The sequence below is a fragment of the Cannabis sativa genome, chromosome 3, assembly GCF_029168945.1.
Source record: "Cannabis sativa cultivar Pink pepper isolate KNU-18-1 chromosome 3, ASM2916894v1, whole genome shotgun sequence".
In the NCBI taxonomy this organism is placed as follows: domain Eukaryota; kingdom Viridiplantae; phylum Streptophyta; class Magnoliopsida; order Rosales; family Cannabaceae; genus Cannabis; species Cannabis sativa.
The window spans coordinates 75812730-75835211 of NC_083603.1; the positions used below are offsets into that span (position 1 = coordinate 75812730).

The 22482-nt window shown below is 29.3% G+C and overlaps 1 long non-coding RNA gene across 1 annotated transcript; it reads left to right on the plus strand.

Moving 5' to 3' along the window:
• Window positions 1-5928: 5928 nt before the first annotated feature.
• On the plus strand, window positions 5929-21466 carry LOC133035855 (uncharacterized). Its single transcript, XR_009686970.1, has 3 exons — window positions 5929-6357; window positions 6457-6591; window positions 16896-21466. It is a non-coding gene; the product is annotated as an uncharacterized LOC133035855 (long non-coding RNA).
• The last annotated feature ends 1016 nt before the right edge of the window (window positions 21467-22482 follow it).

Below are 22482 nucleotides of genomic sequence, written 5' to 3' on the forward strand. Positions count from 1 at the left end.
GTATGTTTATTAACATCCTAAATATGAACTTTCTAAAACGATAAAATAAACACATATAAAGTTAAGAAAACCTTACATTGATGCAGCGGAATAAATGTCTCCTTCCACTCAGATCTCTAACCCTTGATTCCTTTCTGTAGCAGAGTATAATCAAGATCTGAGCCCGAATCTCCTTCTTCTTCAAGCTTTGATCCTTCACAGTCTTCCAATCTATGATTGAGTTACTGCTTACTGTGTGTGGGCACTTACTCTTTCACTAGGGTCACGAAAAAGATGAAGGAAAAGAGGGAGAGAGGTTTCGGCCAAGGTAGAGAGTGAGGGAAGGCTCAGTTTTTCTGAAGAGAGAAATTTCTGTCAGAAAGCTTATTGAAAACTTGTTTTGTGAATGAGCCATCACTTTCTATTTATAGGCAACTTACTAGGTTTAGGTTAGGATTTATTTGGCATTAAAATAATGAAAATATTAATTTGAAAAAGCCTTATAAGTGGCCGGCCATAGGTGTTGTAATGGGCCCCACTTAATTTTGCAATTTTATCAAATTTTATCTCTATTTTCTTAAAAATGCCAATTTTCCAATTCTAACCTTTTAAATGCCAAAACTAATTATTTAATAATTAAAATACATTATTAAATAATATTGTCATTTAATTTAATTATTAATTAGACATATAAAGTCCATTAATAAATAAATAAACCCAGAAAACTCTTTTCCTTACAATTTCACCCCGAATAGTGAAAATTCATAAAATCGTACATAGTCTAACTTTAGAATTATAATTGATCAATCACGAATCAATTAATGAGTCTTATAAGCAGAATGTTCTCAACTAGAATGGGGACCATGGATCTATATGCTGAGCTTCCAATAAGTGAACCAAATTTACCAAGTAAATTCCTACTTATTAATTCTTCGTTGAATCCACTCTTAGAACTTAGAATTGCACTCTCAGACTTATATAGAGCATATTGTATGTTTCACGATACCAATATACTATCTCATTTAACCATTGTTATAATCTTATTGTGATTTAAAGATCCTCTATATAGATGATTTACATCGAGATGGGATTTCTTTACCGTTCTCACCCCTCAATGTATTTTGCCCCTTAAAACACTTAGCTACCTGTAAATGGTGTTTAATGATCTAATAATTAGTCAGTTAAACAAGAGCTCATCCATTTACTTCTATTTGCTAAGCTCGAAGGGAATCATCACTTAACTTCTATACACCAGTAGAAGCTATAGATTCCATATTTATGTTCAGCACTCCCACTCAATCATACTATCATGTTCCCAAAATATACGTATCACCCTGACCCAAAAGTAGGCTTAACTAATAAATCAAAGAACATGAATAGCACTCCTGAGTTGAGCCCAAGCATATCAGGATTTAGATTCTTTTTAATCTTAAGATCAACTACTGATATTGACTTGGAAAGATATGTATAACGGTAAGTTTGTAATATCTTAACTTAGTTGCAATATCGGTCCAGTCCAATGTATACTCCATACATTCGAAACTAGTATACTTTGCTAATGTCCTGGAAAGAACATAACACTTACTCCAAGTGTAAGTACACATCATCGCTGATTATCACATTAGTGTAAATCCAATAACACTGATGAAACAGGGACCAAAACTTTTGATTCATATGATCACAATCACATTCCACTGTGTTGACGATACTGCAATTGTGAATAAACATATGATCTGGATTTAACTGATTTTGTGTGTATGAATGTAATAAACATATTAAACATATTAAACCATTAGCATGTAAAATTCATGCAAACATCAATCACTTCAAATTTCTTATATTGATAACTAATCAGATTGTAAAGAGTTTTATTTAGGGCATAAAACCTAACATCAGCATCAAAGGAAGGAGAGAAAGAGATCCAGATTCAGATCTTGATAATGCTCTGCTACAGAAAGGAATCAAGGGCTAGAGATCTGAATGGAAGGAGTCATTATATTCCGCTGCACCCAATGTAAGGTTTCTTAAACTTTATATGTGTTTATTTCATTGTTTTAGAATTCATATTAGGATGTTAATGAAACATACTTGGTAGTAAATCTAGATCCTGGTAAAATATTTCCAACAGTTTGTATCTAGGTGAACATCAATTACTCACTCGGTCGCTGGTTTCTAGGGCAACTACACACCTTGCAATGTTTTGTCCATATTATACTCAATACAACTCAGATTGACATGATTCCAAGTGCATTGGAAATATGTTTTCATGACCGTTCGATGAATGTTTCGCAAGCATATTAAAAATCGACTTCCTTCATATCAAAAATGGCCTTAAAATCCAGAGTACGTAAAGTATTATTAGAGCACCTAAATTTGATCAACGGACCACATACAATCTCTTAGATCAACGGTTATCATTCAAATAAGAGGAGCAATCTTAGCCATCTAATATGGTGTGGTTTCACTATGGTCTCAGATCGGCTAGAATGAAATATTCCTAGAATATGTTTTTGTAATTATTTAAATATTATTAGTTTATTCAATTATCCTCTTCTATAAATAGAAGGTTCATTCAATTCATTTTATTCCTTCACACATTCTAATCATTAGACACTCTCTCTCTCTCTCTTGACTCAAATTTTTTTCTCTAAAAAATTTGATTCTCTCACTACATACTTTAAGCTAGTCGCGCACCCAAAACTAAAGTTGAAGGGGCATACTTTTTTTTGTGAGGGGGGCAAAAAATAAACTAAATATAAAAAATAAATATGTTTTTATTATGATTTGAACTCTTAACTTCTATAACATGTGTGAAATAGTTTAACCAACCATGTCAAAGTTATTATTATATTTATATTTATTACCTTTAATTTCAAATATATGTTATGACTAATTAAAATTTATATATATTTTTTTCTCAATTTTTTTCAAAGGGGACGACTGTCCGCTCTCGCTTCTATATGGGTCTACCCATGTTTAAATTATTATAAGTTCAAGTAAACGTAACTCTATTAACCGTGAAGAAGGGGGATAAACTATTATAAAATTCGGTGTCTCATTGTTTCTATTTTCCTCTCTCTCTTTTCGTTTATCAAATGACACTTTGTTGAATATTTTTACGTTTTTCTATATGGTGACTTGTGGAGATACTCAACTTTTTCTATTTCTACCTAAGGTAGAGGTTGCCCAAATAGTCGCATATACTAATAGTCAATCTCATCCTCCTTGGTCAATGTAGGAACAAGTATCATTCTATCTTTTTTCAAATCTTTAAAGAAGTAGCGTACTTAGTCTAGTGTAGGTTCACTGTCTCGACGCTATATGTGTTAAAATTCTTGATCTGGATAGTCAAATAGTTATGGATCTATGGGTAGTGTGCCCTATTATATGACTGATTGAAATGAATTTGTGCACCACCATCTACATGACGGAGTTACCTTCCAGTTTTTATTTTGAGTATATTATATTAAATATATTTAGGACAAAATCGTGTCCTATGTATATATATAAAATTAATGATATATAATTTATCTCCAAATTAATTTCTTAAGAATTCGTCACATCACAATCTCTCCTCCTATTCACTGAATCACTGAATCTAGACATGAATTATTTCAAAAATAAATAAAAACAACAAAATAATTATAAAAATATAATTATAAATATTTTTACAATTTTTAAGATTTTATTATAGAAAATATAATTTTTTAGTACATTTTATATTATACTCTTATTATTTTGTTGTTGATTTTTGTTATTTGTGTATTATTTTTTTGTTGTTTTAATATTGTTTAGTATTATTTTTTTATTATTTTTATGTATTTTTTTATTATTCTTGTGTTATTTTTATAAAATATTATAAAAAAATTAAACATATAACTATATAATTTTCACTAAAAATAGTAATTGTTGTAAATTTTTCATATACATATTACTTCAAATCATGAGGACGGATGATAATTTGGGTTGAGATGCAAAATGGCCCTCAATTTAGTAACTAAGTTAGTAAATGTCCACTTTTTAAGAAAATTAAGAAAATGGCCAAATCTAATAAATTAGATAATAAAAATTATAAAAATAGATTTATCATATATTTTTTTAAAATATATATATAATAACAAAATTAAATTACATAATTTTTTTAATATTGCATATTATGATATTGTCACAAAAATAAATAAATATATTAAATCATTTAAATATATACAGCAGTATTAGATATATCGTATTACAGAAAATTAATATACCGTAGTAATAAAATTATATACCACAAAGAAATTATAACAATATTAAATTAATACTCAAAAAATATATATATCATGCTAACAAAATTATATGTACTACATTAAAATATGAATACATACCAAAAAATTTATATATAATAAAATAGAACTAAATATCATATTAAATAAATAATATATTATAGACAACAAAAATTATATAAAATACAATAAAACGTATATACCTACAATAAAAAATAAAACAAAATAATATAATATTATTAAAAAAACTATATATATCATATTAACAAAATTATATATCACATTTATGTATACTAAAATAAAAACTAAACATGCATTATCTAAAATAAAATGATATACTATACAATAAAACTTATATACCATATAACATAAAATATATATCTTACAATAAAAATATATATAATAATAACAACAAATAAAAATAAAAATATGTAGGATGCTAATAAAATTATATATCATGTCAACAAAAGTACAATAGAAAATAAAACTTAAATATTATTTTAAAAAAATTATATACCGCATAACAAAAAATACATATAGCATACACCAAAACATATATACAAAAAATAATAATAATAAAAATATAGATTACTAATACATATATATATGTATACTATACTAACTAAATTATATACCACAATTAAAATATATATACCATGACCATTGTATATAATAAAATAAAAACTAATTAAATATTATTTAAAATAAATAATCATACAATCAAAAAATATAAAAAATAATAATTAAATATATGTAGCATGCCAATAAAATTATATACATACATTAAAATATTTTTATTATGCTAATAAAATTATATACCACTATTATACATATTATAATAAAAAATAAATATCATCTAAGAATAATAATATACCATACAACAAAATAGAAATATACCGCACAACAAAATCTATATACCAACAACCCAAAACAACTCATAAAAAATTAAAAAAATTGACATAACTTTAAAATAAAAAAGATTTTAACAAAACTAATATAGATATACCATAATGTTTAAATAATTTGCTTCTAATTCTAAAAAAAAAAATTGAAATGAGAACATTTACTAACATAGTCTTGTGATTTAAGGTAATTTGCTATATTTTTTTGAAATGAGGACATAAACTAACTTACTCTGATTGAAATGAGGACATTTACTAACATAATCTTCTGATTTGAGGCCATTTGCTATATTTTTTTTTTTTTAAATGTTATCATTTGGGCCATTTACTATATTACTATAATTTCTCTTTTGTGATTGTTTTTCTTCGAATTGACTAATTAAAAGCTGGTATATTTTTCTCCGGAAAACCGTAGAGTGACCACTGACCATGCTCTCAAAATCATTAGCGTGACATTCACGTTAAGAATCCCTATGAATATGAAAACATACCCACTTCGCTCGCTTTTATTTATTTATTTATTTTTTTTAAAATTTTGCTTATCACAACAACTAAAATCCCTTAAGAAATTAATAAACTTTAGAAATAACAAACAAACTAGAAATCTACTATTTCATGCCTTTAAAACAATTTATTTTTCAACCTTTATGTCCAAAAAAATAAATGTCCGGATGTTTTTTTTTTTAATTTTTTTTATTTTTTTCATAATAAATTTGTTATATAAGTTACAATCTCAAATATAGTATACATTATTAACAATAATTTTTTATTTTAATTTATTACAATTGTTCGGAAAATTTAAACCCTATTTTTTATTTTATAAACTATTTAAATTTTTTAAAAAAATTTACAAAAATAATACTATAAGGATCACCACCGTAAAAAGAAAAAATTGAAAAAATATTCTTGCACCTATTACTTATTACATACAGTGTAATAAATATTTGTCATTTATATTTTAAAGTAAAACCATATCAGTCTGGTTAAGATTAGCTATATTGTATGTGTCGAATCATTTTCTAATTAACAATTTTCAACAAACTATATTGAGCCGTACGCTAAGTCGTCTATCTTTATAGTATAAAAATAATATAAATACATGAACAAACATTCCCTTCCTTGCTACATTTTCTCACTACTTTGCTTTTTGTCCTCAAATTTTCTCCTCTCCGCTCAATGTACCATTCAGTCTTCCTTTCATACGAATGGTTCAGGTTGATATACATTGCATCTAATCTGTGTAAATAGTCACATAATATATATAGATATATATGTAGATATATACACGCTCACATCTTTGATTTTAATTCCAGGAATGATCATCGAATTTTTGCAAACAATATTATGTAATTAAAGAGAGCTATTTCATGCGAATCCTGCTATGGTTGGATTAAGGTAGAGTCTTAATTGGATTCACATATCACGAAGCTGCAACGATCGTGATCGAGGTGCTTACTTAATTAACCTCTTTATTTTTATTTTTATTAGTATTTTTTTAGTATTTCCTTTCATCTTCATTAACTTTATGGCTACTACATAATGAGTTTGCTTCATCAAGAAAGTCAGAAACTACTTGTTGCGATTTCGATCTAATATATTTGGTTAAGTTTTGTTCTGGTTTGATTTTTTCTTTCTTCAACATTCTGCAGTGATCCTAACATAATATTTAATTATAATCCAGAATATGTAAAGACCTCTACTCGATTGATAAAATGTATGAGTAAAAAGGGATCTGTATTTAAAACATATAACTAGTCTCTGTATAAGAGTTTTCCTTGTCTTCAAACCAAACACAGAGTGATTAACTAGACATAAGGAAATGCTTGATTCAATTAGCACTATATATAACTTGAGGTGTAAGGTTCCGCGAAATAAAAACTATTGTCTTATATGGATACAAGACTAATTATTACCAGAGAAAATTTAAGGTGTAGTAAGATGAGATTTTTGGCATGGGTTGCTTTGGGGTCAAGAAATACTTACCATTAGATCATAGCCTTTGGTGACTATGAAATCCTATTTTAATTTTCTTATTTTATGAACTTGGAAAAAGAGATAAGGATCTGAGTGTTGAGCTCTTAGAAGATGGGTTTGTCTTTGGGAAAACAGAGATGAAGGATTTGGTTGTCAACTGCACACATATTTAGTGAATTGTTTTCTGTAAGGAGATCAATTTTGTTCTGTAGTTATTGCCAGATAATGAAATATCTATATATGCTCTTAATAAGTTATATAAGCATAACAATAGAAGATCCTAATTAAGATAGCAGTGCTTCAAGAAGTAGTACTTGTATGGTAGTGTAAATTTAACATATACATGTTTTTTACTGAATCAAGTTTGATATGTGTTGGGAGTTTAGAATGATCTTTGTACATATGAGTTCAAATGTAGGGGTTTTCGCCTACTACCTAAAAGGCATTATAACTTTAAGATCCAGAGAGGGACTGATTTTTGAGTCCTTGTTTGAGGTACTAAAAGTCATATTATTCAGTTGTTCACATGAGCAAACTTTAGTGATGATCAGAATTAATATTTTATCACCAAAAAGAAGAATGTGTGATTTCAAAAGGTGGCTATTTGGCCCTCTTGTTTGTTTTTTCTTTCTTCCAAACATCTTATTATCAGTATCTTGCATATTATTATATACTAGCTTATGCATATGTAGAATTGTAACAATGTATAACTATAAAATAATGACGGCTAAAAGTTATTATATTATAACATAAAATGTTTGAAGGGACAAACCCTTTCTTAGACATTATTCCAGATTCTTGAATGTGCAAGTCTTTGGAACATTATGCCTTAATAGTTTACAGCTATAAATAATTCTTATGATTAGCTTAATCAGCTAAGAACATATCTTTCTAAGAAATAACTAGAAAATTAAAATTAATTATCTTTGTTTTAGCTATTTTCTCATTTACTCTTTTCGTTCTCATGTGTAGCTAGCTTAAAATCATACTCTTTATTAAGTTAAATTATAATAGAAAGAAAGATTACTGGTTTGAAGAAAAACTTAAGTAAAGGATGTTGTTTGAATTACAAATATGCATGCTGGGTAGCTGGGAATTAATACCCAAATAATTGTGTTTTGTAGATGTAATTGATAATTGGTTTTGCCTCAATATTGACTTAATGTTTTTTTTTTACAATATATATTTTATAGTATTATTTATGTAATGAAAATAATTACCAAAATGCTATACTAATCTAGTTTGAAAGAAAGGAACAATTATGAAGTACAAAGTGTGTTTCAGACTAAGCTAATCTACTTTTAAGGGAATTAGTTTGGTTTAAACATTTAATTAGTCTGATTTTGTTTTAAATTTTCAACAAAATGCTATACTAATCTAGTTTTAAAAACATAAAACTTCGGACTAAACCAATTTGAACCATCTTACAAACAAAAAAAGAATAATAAAAAAATTATATCAAAACCATAGTTGAATGAGATTGCAAGCATAATTTAATAGCAGAATTATAAAATTTATTCAGTTTGTGTGTACATTTGCATTTAATCATGTTCATTAACCCATGTTTAATTATCTTTTGATTTCTATTTTTTTTTTTTTTTTTGCAGAGAATTATCATTTGAATTGATTAATCTTTTGCGCATATATAGAAAACTTATGTTGAGTAAGAAAATTAACACTTTAAATTTAATGAAGAGTACTTACAAACTTAAAACACTTTAAACACAATGTCTAGGACACTCTCCTACTTTTATACACTTTAGACTCTCTTTCTCACACTTGAACTTTTTTGCTCAAACTTGTATTTTAGCACACATCATACTTATATTTATAGGCTACGAGAGTGAAGCATCTAAGTTTTTTAGTCTTATAATTTTTTAAGTTTTATACAAGTTTCTAGTGCTCTTTACAGAAGTTTGGAATTATCTTCAAGATTCATCTCGTTTAATGAAATTTAGTTGATTTCTGAATTTTGAAAACTTGATTGTGCTTAATCCTATGGTGAATTCTTGGAGTGCCTTCTCTCATATAGTGATAGTGTACTTTTACATGCTTTGTACTTACATAAAAAATACAGGATTTTGGCTGTACAAATTGCTGACTGATTGTCACAGTATAATATCACTAAGTAATTGATTGGTTGATGTAAATCTTTTAATAATTGTATCAACCACGTGCTTTCTTGTTGTTGAGCATTCACACAAATCAATCACCTCGAATAGATTCCAAATCAATCTAAGCCTTGATCAAAATACTCAAACAAACTCACGCAAACACACAATGTTAAATCGAATCAAATCGGGCCTTGAATCCCCTTGGGATGCAGGTTCTCTTTTTATTGAGTATAAAAGTATTATAATAATGCATTAGTTACAAAAAGGTTAGATAGTGCTATTTATAGACATGAGCTATTTAGGAACCAACTAACATAACTGTCTAAGTTCTCAACTAACGTAACTATTGTTGTGGTAAATTGCAACATGCAAGTATATGTATCGTTTGAACAAGTATTACTCACAAAGAGTGAGGTCGATCCTACGAGAATTGTAGTTAAGTACGTTAAAATTAAACTCTTACTTCTATTTGGCTAAATAAAATTTGAGATAAAATTAAACTATAAAACAATAAGAATAATAAAACTCAGGAAGCAAATAAATTAATAGGCAAATTAACAATGAATAAAAATTAGGGCTTACGATTTCACTTGTATCTATTGATTATGGCCTAATATGATTATCCTCCTATTACCAATTTCTGTACAATATCAAGTTTACTAAGGTAATTTATAATCTTCTCAGATATATAAACTTCAATTACATGCAAATTTTCTACTTTCGTGATAAATTAAACATGTAACAGTCATTAAACACAGGAACCCTATACGCTATTGATAGGAATTTCCTACCATTTCGGTACAAACAGTTGCAAAATAGAGATAATAGAGATGATATATTGATATTAGAAGATAAAAGAACAAGGTTGCTAGGTATTCGAGAGACCCAGCTCTCTCCCAAGAGCTAAAAGCTCACTTAACTAAAATCATTCCCCCCAAAACCCTTCTATTACTCTCCTATTAATACCATCTCCATACTCCCATTACAATGACCCATATACCCTTATTATTTAATACCCTAAGGCCTAACAATACTGACCACCCGAAATTCACCTTGTCCTCAAGGTGAAGAACATGAAGCTTCAACTGCCAACCTTGCTCGTCCTCTGTCACATACCAAGCCAGCAATGCGTATTGTTGACATTGTGAGAAAAAACGCCAAGTTTTAGCAACTCGCCTCCACCCGCTCGATCTCGTGTTCCCAAACCAATTATCCTATCGAACCCTATCAAAGAACCAGTCTAGTAAATGCAATTTGCACAACAATTTCTTATCATGCCCCTGAATGTTGAAGATCGTGCTTGTTGGAGTAAGTGGGTTGTAGTGGCTTCCTTCCAAATAGAATACATCAAGCTGAACTCCACTTTGCTCCCTCACTAAACGAACTAAACCTTCTGTTGTTTTGTTGCAGAAGTTTACTGCAATAGGAAATGTCTCCCTGCCCTTTTTAATAAAATCTTCATAAGCCAAGTTAAGCTTATCCCATTCCTGAAAATAATATTCAGCAGTCTTGATGACCCTCTAATTGAGAACTACAAAATTACTATGTATATATGCAATTATGGCTTGTTCTACAGGATAATTCTTGTGGGCAAACCAGTAATATTTGCCATAAATCCCCATCAGTGTAGGAAGAGCACCTGGCAGTATCAATTCATACTTCTCAATTTCGCTCCTGGTGATATTTCCCTCATTGTCAAGGAGCCATGCAAGCCATCCTTAGTATAAACAACCATGTTCTTCTTTGAAAGTGATTAGTTTCCCTTTGTCAAAAATCCAGCGAGAAAATGGCTTCCCCAACTCTTCGTCAATTAATTCCGGCCAAGTACGCGCCCCTTCCTCCACCCTCACAGCGATCCCCACACTTTGCTCAGTCACTGGTGGTTGTGAATCACAATCGACAAGTCTCAGCCCCAGAAGAAGCTTCGTGCGATTAGAAGAAGAAGAAGAAATTGTGGAAACCTTATCTGGATTCCACCTCTTTTGCAATCTGTGACCTAAATTGGCCATTGGGCCTAAAACTTGGGATGGCCCTAACCAGTTAAGGAAAGTATTGAGCTGAAATCCTTCAATAGAGACCAGGACCTCCCTATTGCGACCAAAATCGCAATCATACAGATTTGGTGGTTTCTTTAACCTCTCCGGCACCGGTCGGCAGCACAACTCCCATGAGCTTGACGTCGACAGTCGACCACGCTGCTCCTCCACCGTTAAGCGATATCGTGTCTGACCCATCCAACTAAGAACCTCCGACCAACATAAATCGGGTAGGACAAAGAATATACCGATGTGTAGTATCCTCTAGTTGAGCGCCTATCATCTCCTTTAGCTCCGGTGAGCTGCGGTTCGACTTCGACGACGTCTCTCGAAGAGCCATCTTGTGGTGTTTAGCTAGAAGCGTTTGCAGGGCGCTTCTCAGATTTGAAACCGCCGTTGCTTCACCCTTATCGGATTCATCACGTTGTTCGTCCTCCTCGTTGGTGTTCACTGCCGGTGTTAATTGTGGAACCAGCATCTTCAAACAACTTTGTGCAGACACCAGCGGTTCGACCTCGGTCGCCATTGGGGTGTCGTTGGTGTTTCATGTCTCTCTGGATATCTGTATTTGATTGATAATGTAGTCCATCCGTTTCACGATGGGACCAATCGCAGCCTCAAGAGTTGATTTCAGTAGTTTCAATTGGTTATGAGCTTGTTGACACTCCAACCGACTTTCCATCACACCTTGCCCCAAAGAATCGACATGCTCTGATACCATTTGATAGGAATTTCCTATCATTTCGGTACAAACAGTAGCAAAATAAAGATAATAGAGATGATGTATTGATATTAGAAGATAAAAGAACAAGTTTGCTGGGTATTCGAGAGACCCAGCTCTCTCCCAAGAGCTAAAAGCTCGCTTAACTAAATCATTCACCCCCCCCCCCCCAAAAAAAAAAAAACCCTTCTATTACTCTCCTATTAATACCATCTCCATACTCCCATTACAATTACCCATATACCCTTATTATTTAATACCCTAAGGCCTAACAGCTATCTAAACCATATAGGTACTCTCGTTCTATATCGAAATTCAGTTCTATTTTACTATAGCATAATCGACACTCACTTCTCAGATCTCGCATCAAAATCATAAATAGTTAATTGGTGGTCAGCCAATTAAAAATAATTAAGTACGAATGAAATAAAATACATAAAAATTGAAGAAAAATTAAATCAAATTAGAACCATAAAAAAATGTCAAACAATACTCATCTAAACCCTAATTAGCTATTTAGCTACTCATGTTCATTGTAGAAAATTCATACATATTAATTTTATAAAAGAGAAGAGAATATAGAAGAAAAGAATGCTGAAAATCCCGTTGAAAAAGCCTTCGCGATTGATTTTTATCTCTAATTTTCGTCCTCCTTGATGGCTTCTGATTTCTCTACTGAATTGCCCCCTGAAAACTATTGTAGTCCACTTCTTTTATAGCTAAAAAAATGATTAAAAATAAAAATAAAAAACGCTGAAAAAACCTATTCTGCTTAGGATTAGAAGGGGCGATGAGTTTTCTACTGCGTTGACCGATAATATTTTGGTCATAACTCTCTCGATATTGCTCGAAATTGGACGATTCAAGATGAATAGAAAAGATAAAAGAGAGATCTAGAACTTTTATGTTTCAACTTTCTCCAAAATCTGATCAGATTATAGTCGAATTCAGGCTTGAAGTTTCATCTTTATTTTCTTGTATAATTTTCTCTATTTTATAGTTCATCTTTTTGTGAGATCTTTTTATCTTTTCTTCATCTTATTCTTTTGATATTTTCTAATCTTCTTCTATTTTAAATCCTCAAAAAAAAAAAAAAAAAGATAAAAAGCATAAAATTGCTCTAAACAAGAGTAGAACTAAATTAAAAACACACTAAAAATGAACCTAAAAATAATACTGAAAATAACCTAACAACTGCCTACTAGTTCTAACATAAGTGTGACTAGACTTAACTAACACATGAGTACAGTACAAACATTTACGTAACAATATCCAGATGCAACTGTACACAATAGTTTACAGAACTCTCATGGTCAAGATCATTATGATGCAGTCAAGTGATCTTGAGTAGATTTAAACAATGTCTAAACTTAGTTGTTGGCAGTGGCTTGGTGAGCATATCTGAGTGGTTGTCATCTGTTGAGAACACCTTTAGGAGCTTGACATTTCCTTCAAAAATGATGTCCCGAATAAAATATAGCATGACATCTATGTGTTTGGTCTATTCATGAAAGACTTGCCTCTTGCTTAGACATAAGGCACTTTGATTATCACAATATATAGACACCACTCTTTGATTAACCCCCAATTCTCTTGTAATACCTTTCAGAAGAAAGTGAATTGATAATGATTATTGCTTGTTCTTCATCATCAATCTTGATTACTATATAATCTAAATTAAGAATGATCTTATTAGACTCATCCAAATGATCTTCTATACTCTTTCCAGGTGCCATCTTTAACGAATACAACTTCTGTTTTAGGAATAATCTATTGGGTAGAGATTTTGTCAAGTACAATCTTTCGAGTTTGAGCCAAAGACCAGCTGCTAACTTCTCTTTTGAGACTTCCCTAAGCACTTTGTCTCCCAGACTTAAAATTATCGCACTATGTGCCTTGTCTAACATTTTAGTCTTCTCCTTCTCGCTCAAACCAGCAGGAAGTTTGTCTTCCCCAAGTAAAGCCATTTGTACACTCTGTTGCACTAGTACTGCACACATCTTCACCCTCTATAGCCCAAAATATCCTTTCCTGTAAACTTCTCAAGATCGTACTTCATGCTGCCCATCTCTTCTCCTGTTCACCAGAATCTTGAACTTCAAAAAAGCTTCAAGATCCAACTCTCTGAGCATTCACATGAATCAATCACCTTGAATAGATTCCAGATCAATCTAAGCCTTGATCAAAACACTCGAACAAACTCACACACACAGTGTTTAATCGAATCAAACCTGGCCTTGAATTCCCTTGGGATACCGGTTCTCTTTTTATTGAGTTTTGAATAAAAGTGTTACAATTATGTATTAGTTACAAAAGGGTTAGATATAGCTATTTATATACATGAGCTATTTAGGAACCAACTAACATGCCTAGGTTCCTGACTATCATAACTGTCTGCTAGTTCTAACTAGAGTGTGACTAGACTTAACTAGCACATGTGTACAATACAGACATATACATAACAATTGTGCTACCATAGAAGCTGCTCTATACTTTGCTTTTGTGGATCATAATGACACAGTTAGTTGTCGTTTGCTACACCAAAAAACGACTCCTGATCCAATCTTGAACATATAGCCACTAGTTGATTGTCGCATGTCATGATCTCCAGCATAATTCACATAACAACAACCTATGCTTAGCCAAAGATTCTTGATCTTCTTCATTCTTGAAACTCCAAACATATGTTTAGCCAAAGATTCTTGATCGGATAGCAAGTTTTCAAACTCAATGAGAGAAAGGTTTTGTTGGCCAACCTTGAATTGCAGCAACAAAACTTCTATATTCGGGCCTTGACCCACAAATAATTATTCTTCTTATTCTTGAGTCTAACATTTTAGAAGTAGGCTCTTAACTAGAAATCTCGCAGCAAAGAGATTTTACCTGGTTTAAATATTGATTTATTGTCATTTCTTGTAGTGAGATTGATAAGAGCTCATTCTTTTGAAGTTGAAGTCTTGTATCATTCTTATAATGAAAGTGTCTCAAGCCTTCTTTGGTGATTCAACTTTTTTGGCATGCTTTAACATTTAATCTTCGATTGTTGTCTTGATTGCGAAATTTTTTTTTCTGGCTTTGATATTCCATTTCTTCAAAGCTCTAGCATCTTTAGGTGGGTTTACATCACTACCACCTATGACTTCCCACAAATCTTGACCTTGGAGGTATGACTCCATCATTATTGAGATAGTTGATTCTGTTAACTGTTAAAAGTCTGTTAGTAGTTAGTTTGTTAGGTTTGTTAGCCTTAGCCTTTGTATCAAACTAATAGTTGTGTATATAAGTCATCTCTTAGATGGCAAAATCCTTCAATTTCTCTCTCTCTCTCTCTCTCTCTCTCTCTCTCTCTCTCTCTCTCTCTCTCTCTCTCTCTCTCTCTCAAATGTCTTTCTTGTTCTGTTTTTAGTCTTTGTCAATGTCTAAGAAATCTAATAATTATTGTTGACCGAGTATTGTAATCCTTATTATTTTAGAGTATTTTTTATTTTATCTCAATATCTTTTTAAAATGGATAAGGTCAAAATTTCTCTTACGATCCCAAATTAGACTAATTGAATTTTATATGTTTTGCTTTAATAATTATTTCTATTAATTTCAAAAAATAATAAAACAAATTTAGTACTTTTGAATTAATCTCATCATTCCTTTAAGAATTTCAACAATCATTTGAATTTGTCTTTGTTGACTAATAATTTAATTTTTCAATCAAATACTCATTGTAAAAATCTCAATAACCCGATTCTAATTATTAAGCTTCTTAATATCGCCAATTACTTAAGCGTCACCTATTGCACGTGATTTGGTGAACGAAATACCAAATAAGCTTATCTCACCTTGTAAGCTTCACAAACTTAAATGGTGCACGACAACAATAAGCTAGCTCTTATTTTACTATGAGCTTGATGAACCTTGCTCTAATACCACCTTTTGAGTAAGAAAATTACAACACTTTATTATCATTGAAAAGTACTTGGGTAATTGACTCTAGGACACTCTTACACTTTTACACACTTTGGACTCTCATACTTACACTTGAACTATCTTACTCAAACTTGCATTTTGGCACGAACCATACTTCTATATATATAGGCTACAAGTGAAGTGTCTAAGTCTTTTAGAATTTTCTAATTTTTTAAGTTTTATTCAAGTTTCTATTATCTCTAAAGAAGTCTTGAATTATCTATACTTAGCCTGAGTAATTCTAAGCTTACTCCATAGCTTTCTAGAATATTTTAATTCTTTCCTAACTAGTACTTGACATTATAGATTTGGCGATGACTCTTAAGAGCATCTTTAATTTTTCAATTAAAATAGAGAGTGTGCCTTAAAAAATTGAGCTTTAATTATTATAAAAATAGCTCTGTATAATAGAAAATAGGCAAAGAGCTTTTTATTTTTTATTTTTTTTGCTTATTTTTTAATAGTATTTAATCAAAAGCATTATTAGTTTTTTACTATTTTATTAAATAAATTTATATTTAGCAAATTTAAATTATGAAATATTATTAAACTAATCAAAATATACTCATAATTAAAGCAAAAATAATTATTTATTTTAATTTTTAAACTATTTTAACTAAAATTGAACTAAAAAATAGATAAAACCTTAGAGATGCTCTAACAACTTGAACATTCATGCATGATGCATAGATAATAAATCAGTGCATGTACTACTGCTTTCTTGCCGTGTAGTTTGTCACAAGTTTTAAAATATTATATACTACTTCTTCTTCAATAACTTATAATTATTATTTATTATATGTGAAAAATTGTACATATATGTAGCACAATAATCATATGTTGAATAATAAGCGTATAAATAAATCTATTAATTGTATAGTATAACCACTTTTGTTTTATGACAAAGTTAGAGAGAAGATGAATTAATAATTTTTAACTTGGTTTAGATGGAAGGAGTTTATGCCAACAAGAAGCAAACTAACCAGATGAAAAAGATAATTTCACCTTGAGAACGGTACGTATACCAGTTTATTATATCTATATTTTTTATTTGCTAGTTTGTTTGTGTGGTATACTCATTTGGTAATATATCTTATTACTATGAAATGCACACTAGATAGTTGGTTTTAAAGGCATTTTATTTTAGGTGTTCCATTGTAGTTCCTATTTAATCCTTAAAAAAAAAAAAATAATATTTGTGCAAAACTGCTAAGAGAAATATTGACTTCCCAACATCTATTAACTATATTTAATCTCATCAAAAAGGACAACTCTTATACATGATGTATGATTTTTAAAAAAAAAATTAAACAACACTAATATATGAATTGGCTGAGCATAAAATTCACAATCATAATATATAAGTTAATTTAACTATAAACTTACCAGATATGTAATCAGGAAATTAAAATTAAAAATCAATGAGATTCAAATAAATAAGATATATATCCTTTTTTCTACATAGGAAACCTTAGTTGTTGATTAATTATGATGAATATACGTACATTGCCCCGTTTAGAAAAATATATATCTATACAAATACAGTTACTTAAAGAGGAAAAAGAAAATTGAACGAAACAAAGAAAATAAATTCTATGACTGTGGAATTACTAATACTAATAAATACATTTAAACTCACCTTTTTATTCATCCAAACATGTGATTTGATTTCTATTATATATAAATATTATATATAATTAATTGAAATGCAAACTTATTCTACGTTTATAACTATATGATAAAGTTGCAAGATTGCCTAAAGCCTTAAAATATTAAATCTTGTGTGTTTCGATCATATATATATTCCTGAAATGTCAATCAAACAGTATATGCAGTTACACTTAATAATTGATCAATGTCAACCACATATATTACTTTAGATGTTGAAATGAGATATAATGTGTTATCAAGTTAATGATGTCAATATGTTCAAAAAAAAAGTTAATGATGTCAATAAAAATTAATGCGAATCATGATCTAATGGAATAAAATCATATATGCATGTAAACATCATTAGTGTTTTTCAATTAAATGATCATATGATTAATGTTCCCTTTGAAAAATCAAAAACTGCTGTACTATACTGTTCCTCGTGGAGGAGGTGGTTTCGTGGTCCATGTGTAGTATCTAGAAGTGGGTATCTAAGAACAAAAGCAAGAAATGACATAAATATAAATATATATATATATATATACATATAAATATGTATTTTGAGAGAGAGACCCAAGGGGAGAGTGGTTTTGGATAAGGTAGGATGGACATTGATTGAAAAGGCCAGTCTTTGCTGCAAATTTTTTGTACAATTATAATTGGATTAATGCATTAAAATCTAAGGAAATTAATATGTGGTGAATGCTCACTCTTAAAGAAGATTGTTACTGCATTAATAATGTCCAAGAAATACAATTTAAAACTAAAACTAATCACAAAATTAAAATTAGAATTTAATTGAAATTAGACAAAGAAAAACTTAACTTGAAAATGAATGAATCATGAATCTTTATTGCTTGAATAGTCAGTAGTATACAAATGAGTATGTCCAAGAATAAAACTCAACACAATGAATGATTACAAAGAGATGTCTTACATTAAGGAAAATTACTTCAAGAGTGATACTCCCATTATATCCCTTCACATACTCACTCACTATGATATTAGACTTTTTCTCTCTAAACTTGAATTTGAATCTAAAGTATGAGTCTTGGAGATTAGAGATCAGAACTCAGAACTCCCTTTAAGAATAGAGGAACACCTATTTATAGTTGTTGGTGTGGTTCCCTTTAAGTTGCTATTAAAGTCAACTGTTATAACTAATAATAGTTTCTTCAGATTCATCTGATGAGCAAATAAACTTACCGACTTGACAGGTTAAATAAGTTTAATCCCGACATAATATGTATAAACTTAGAAGTTTAATGTAATCTCTCACCTAAGAATGAGGTGGAGATATATATGATCTCTAAAAATAGATTCTTGCATAAGTTTTACTATTATAAAATTGGCTTTCTTTTTTATATTATTTTCTATCAATTCCTAAGACTGTTGGTGTTGTGATATTTTTAATACGCAAGTGTACGTATCGTAACAAGTAATAGATTCATCAAGAGTGAGGTCGATCTAATGTACAAGGATTGTAGTTAAGTATTTTAAAATTAAATCTTTACTTCTATTTAGTTAATTCAAAATTTAAAAAAAAAAATTAAATTTAAGAACACTAAAGAGACAGTAAAATTAAAAAACAAGTAATTCAAAGAGAAATTAACAATGATTAAAGTTAGGGCTTCGATTTCAATTGTATTTATTGATTATGGCCTAATATGATTATCTTCCTATTACCAATATCTATGCAATAGCATTTACTAAGATAATTTATAGTCTTATCAAATATATAAATCTCAATTATATGTAAATTTTCTACTCTCGTGATAAATTAAACATGCAACAAGCATTAAACACAGAAACCCTATAAATTATCTAAGCTATACAGGTACTCTTCTCCTATATCGAAATTCAGTTCAATCTCACTATAGCATAATTGACACTCACTTTTCAGATCTCGTATCAAAATCATAGACAGTTAATTAGTAATCAGGCAATTAAAAGAAATTAAGTACAAATGAAATAGAATACATAGAAACTGAGGGAAAATAAATCATACTAAAATCATAAAACAATGTAAACAACATCCATCTAAACCCTAATTAAGTGTTTAGTCAATCATGTTCATGGAAGCAAGATCACACATGCTAACTAAAGAAAAGAGAAGAAATAGAAAATAAAAGAATGTTGAAAATCCTTTGAAGAATGCCTCCAGTATTGCAGTTGATTTCTGAAATTCATACTATATCTTCTGCTATTTATTTCCTCCCAAATTGCTTGCTCAAAAATATTGAAGTCCACTTCTGTTATAGCCAAAAAAAATGATAAAATAAAATAAAAAAAACGCTGAAAAAAAACATATTCTGCTTAGGATTAGAAAATTTATTCTGCTTGAGTTTTCTACTGCGTTGACTGATAGTATTTTGACCATAACTCTCTCGATATTGCTCAGAATCGGACAATTCAAGATGTTCCAAAAAGATAAAAGAGAGATCTAGAACTTTTATGTTTTAACTTTCTCCAAATCTAATCAGATCATAGTCAAATTTAGGCTTGAAATTTCAGCTTTATTTTTTAGCACAATTTTCTCTATTTTATAGTTCATCTTTTTGTGAGATCTTTTTATCTTTTTTCCATCTTATTCCTTTGAAATTTTTTTTAATCTTCTTCTATTTTAAATCTGCAAAAATAAAAGATAAAAAGCGTAAAATTACTTCAAACAAGAGTAGAACTAAATTAAAAATACACTAAAAATTAATCTAAAAATAACCTAACAAACTTCCCCAAACTAAACTTTTACTTGTCCTCGAATAAAACACTAAAGCGAAAAATAAAAGTTAAACAAGTCAACCTAGAACGTGAGTAATTTTTAAAGTAAGCTCAATAACATGATTATAAAAAATTTCACTTATGCATACAATCCAGAATTTCAATTCAATTACACCCTTGACATACTTCAACTTATTTTCATTCAGCTCATGAAACAATAGAATGCAATTAACTAACAATTAAATCACTTTATGCATGCCAATTTCAACCATTAATCCACTAACTCAAAATTTCATATGCTTGCAATACTTACTATTCTCCACTAATATTAATTAATGCACAACTAATAATCAAAAGGTCTTTCTAGACTTGTAGTGTTAGGCTTAGGTAAGAGTAGATTAAATGATCATTTAGGCTTGCCTATACCGTAAGCTTCTTCAATCATGTCATCCAAATATTTTTTTCACACACAATCACAATACCTCTTTCTTCTAATTACATGAGAGAATTTTTTTTTTCACAAGATTGCAGCAACTTTATATTGATTTTTTTTTCCTGAATTTGACACTGGTTGTCAGATTTTTTTTCTTTTCAAGTTGTTGTCAATCTAATTTTTTTTTATATATTCTCTTAATTTTCACACTTTTTCCGTCACACATACAACAAACTTTCCATCCAAATTCCTCCAAACTAAAAATTTACTTATGGTATAATTAGAGTTAAATCCTTAGATATTCATGGGTTTATCTTTTTTAGGCTCATAATGTGTAGAAACAAAGAACATGTTAAGACTCAAAAAGGGTAAGTAGGATAAAATTACATGGATGACTTGAAAGGCACAATCGATCCAAAAAAATACCTAAATCACTTTTCTAGTCATGCATAATGTATTATTTCGCCTCAAATAGCAAGCAAGTTCTAGAATTTATCAAACAACTTTCCACATGTCCCAATTAGCATACATAAACTAATTTAATTACTAAAAAATTACCTAATATGATTCTATGTTCTTTTAAAGCACAAAATTAAAATTAGTCAAGAGTATAACACCACCAAGCACACCGATTTTTTGAAAAATAAATTAACTTTTTAAATCATACTATCTACCTACTTTTAAAGTGACTCACATTAAGCAAATTGACTCACAACAATAAAAACTAAAAATTAAAAATTAAAAGATATAAAACTTCAAAACAAAAAAAACTAAAAATAAAAAGTTAAGAGCATGTTTGGTATTGTTTTTTTTTTTTTTTTTGTTTTCAAAAAATTGTTTTTAGAAATGAGAACAAAAAATAGTTTTTGAAGTTTTTAAAAACAAGTCATGTTTGGATAGTGTTTTTTTAATACAATATTGACCAAAAGTGAATTGGTTTTTAAAACAGAAAACAACATTTTATTGTTTTCAAAATTCTTGTTTTTTGTAACTTTGTTTTCTGAAAACTGTTTTCAGAAAATAAGGCCAAACGAGCCAAATTGTTTTCAAAAAACAATTTTTTGTTTTTAAAAACAAAAAACAGTTTTTTAATTATAATGTCAAACATGCACTAAGTCACTCTCCCCAAACTAAAGTAACACATTGTCCTCAATGTGACATTAAAGAAAAAGAAAAGGAAACTTACCTGAGCGCCACATCAATAAGCGGTTGATTGTATCCCTTAGCCACCAATCTAGCCTTGAACATTTCTACACTACCATCAGCATTGAGTTTAATCTTGTAAACCCATTTTGAACCAATAACATGGTGTCCTGTAGGCAGGGTCGTCTTAAACATTTTAGAGGTCCTGTTCCAATCTTAAAAATTTGGCCCTTAATAAAAATAATAGTATAATTAAATTCTAAGTTCAATTTTTTTATTTATTTTTTTAGGTAGATCAAGTTTAAAAATTTACTTCTAGAAGTTTTAGTTAAAAAAAAAATGTTTTATTCATATTTGATAATTTTTTTAAAAGAAATAAAGTCTTGCCATTAACTCATATATATAATCGTGTGTATATTTTTTTTTTCTCTTTTGATATTTTCTTTTCTTTTTTTTTTTAAATGAAAAATTTTAAATTGAATAGAAATATTTAAATATATATGATGAAAAAAATTATTTATTACTCAATTTTTGAACAACTAAAAGATATTATATATATATTCCACTATCAAACATATATTGAATGGAAT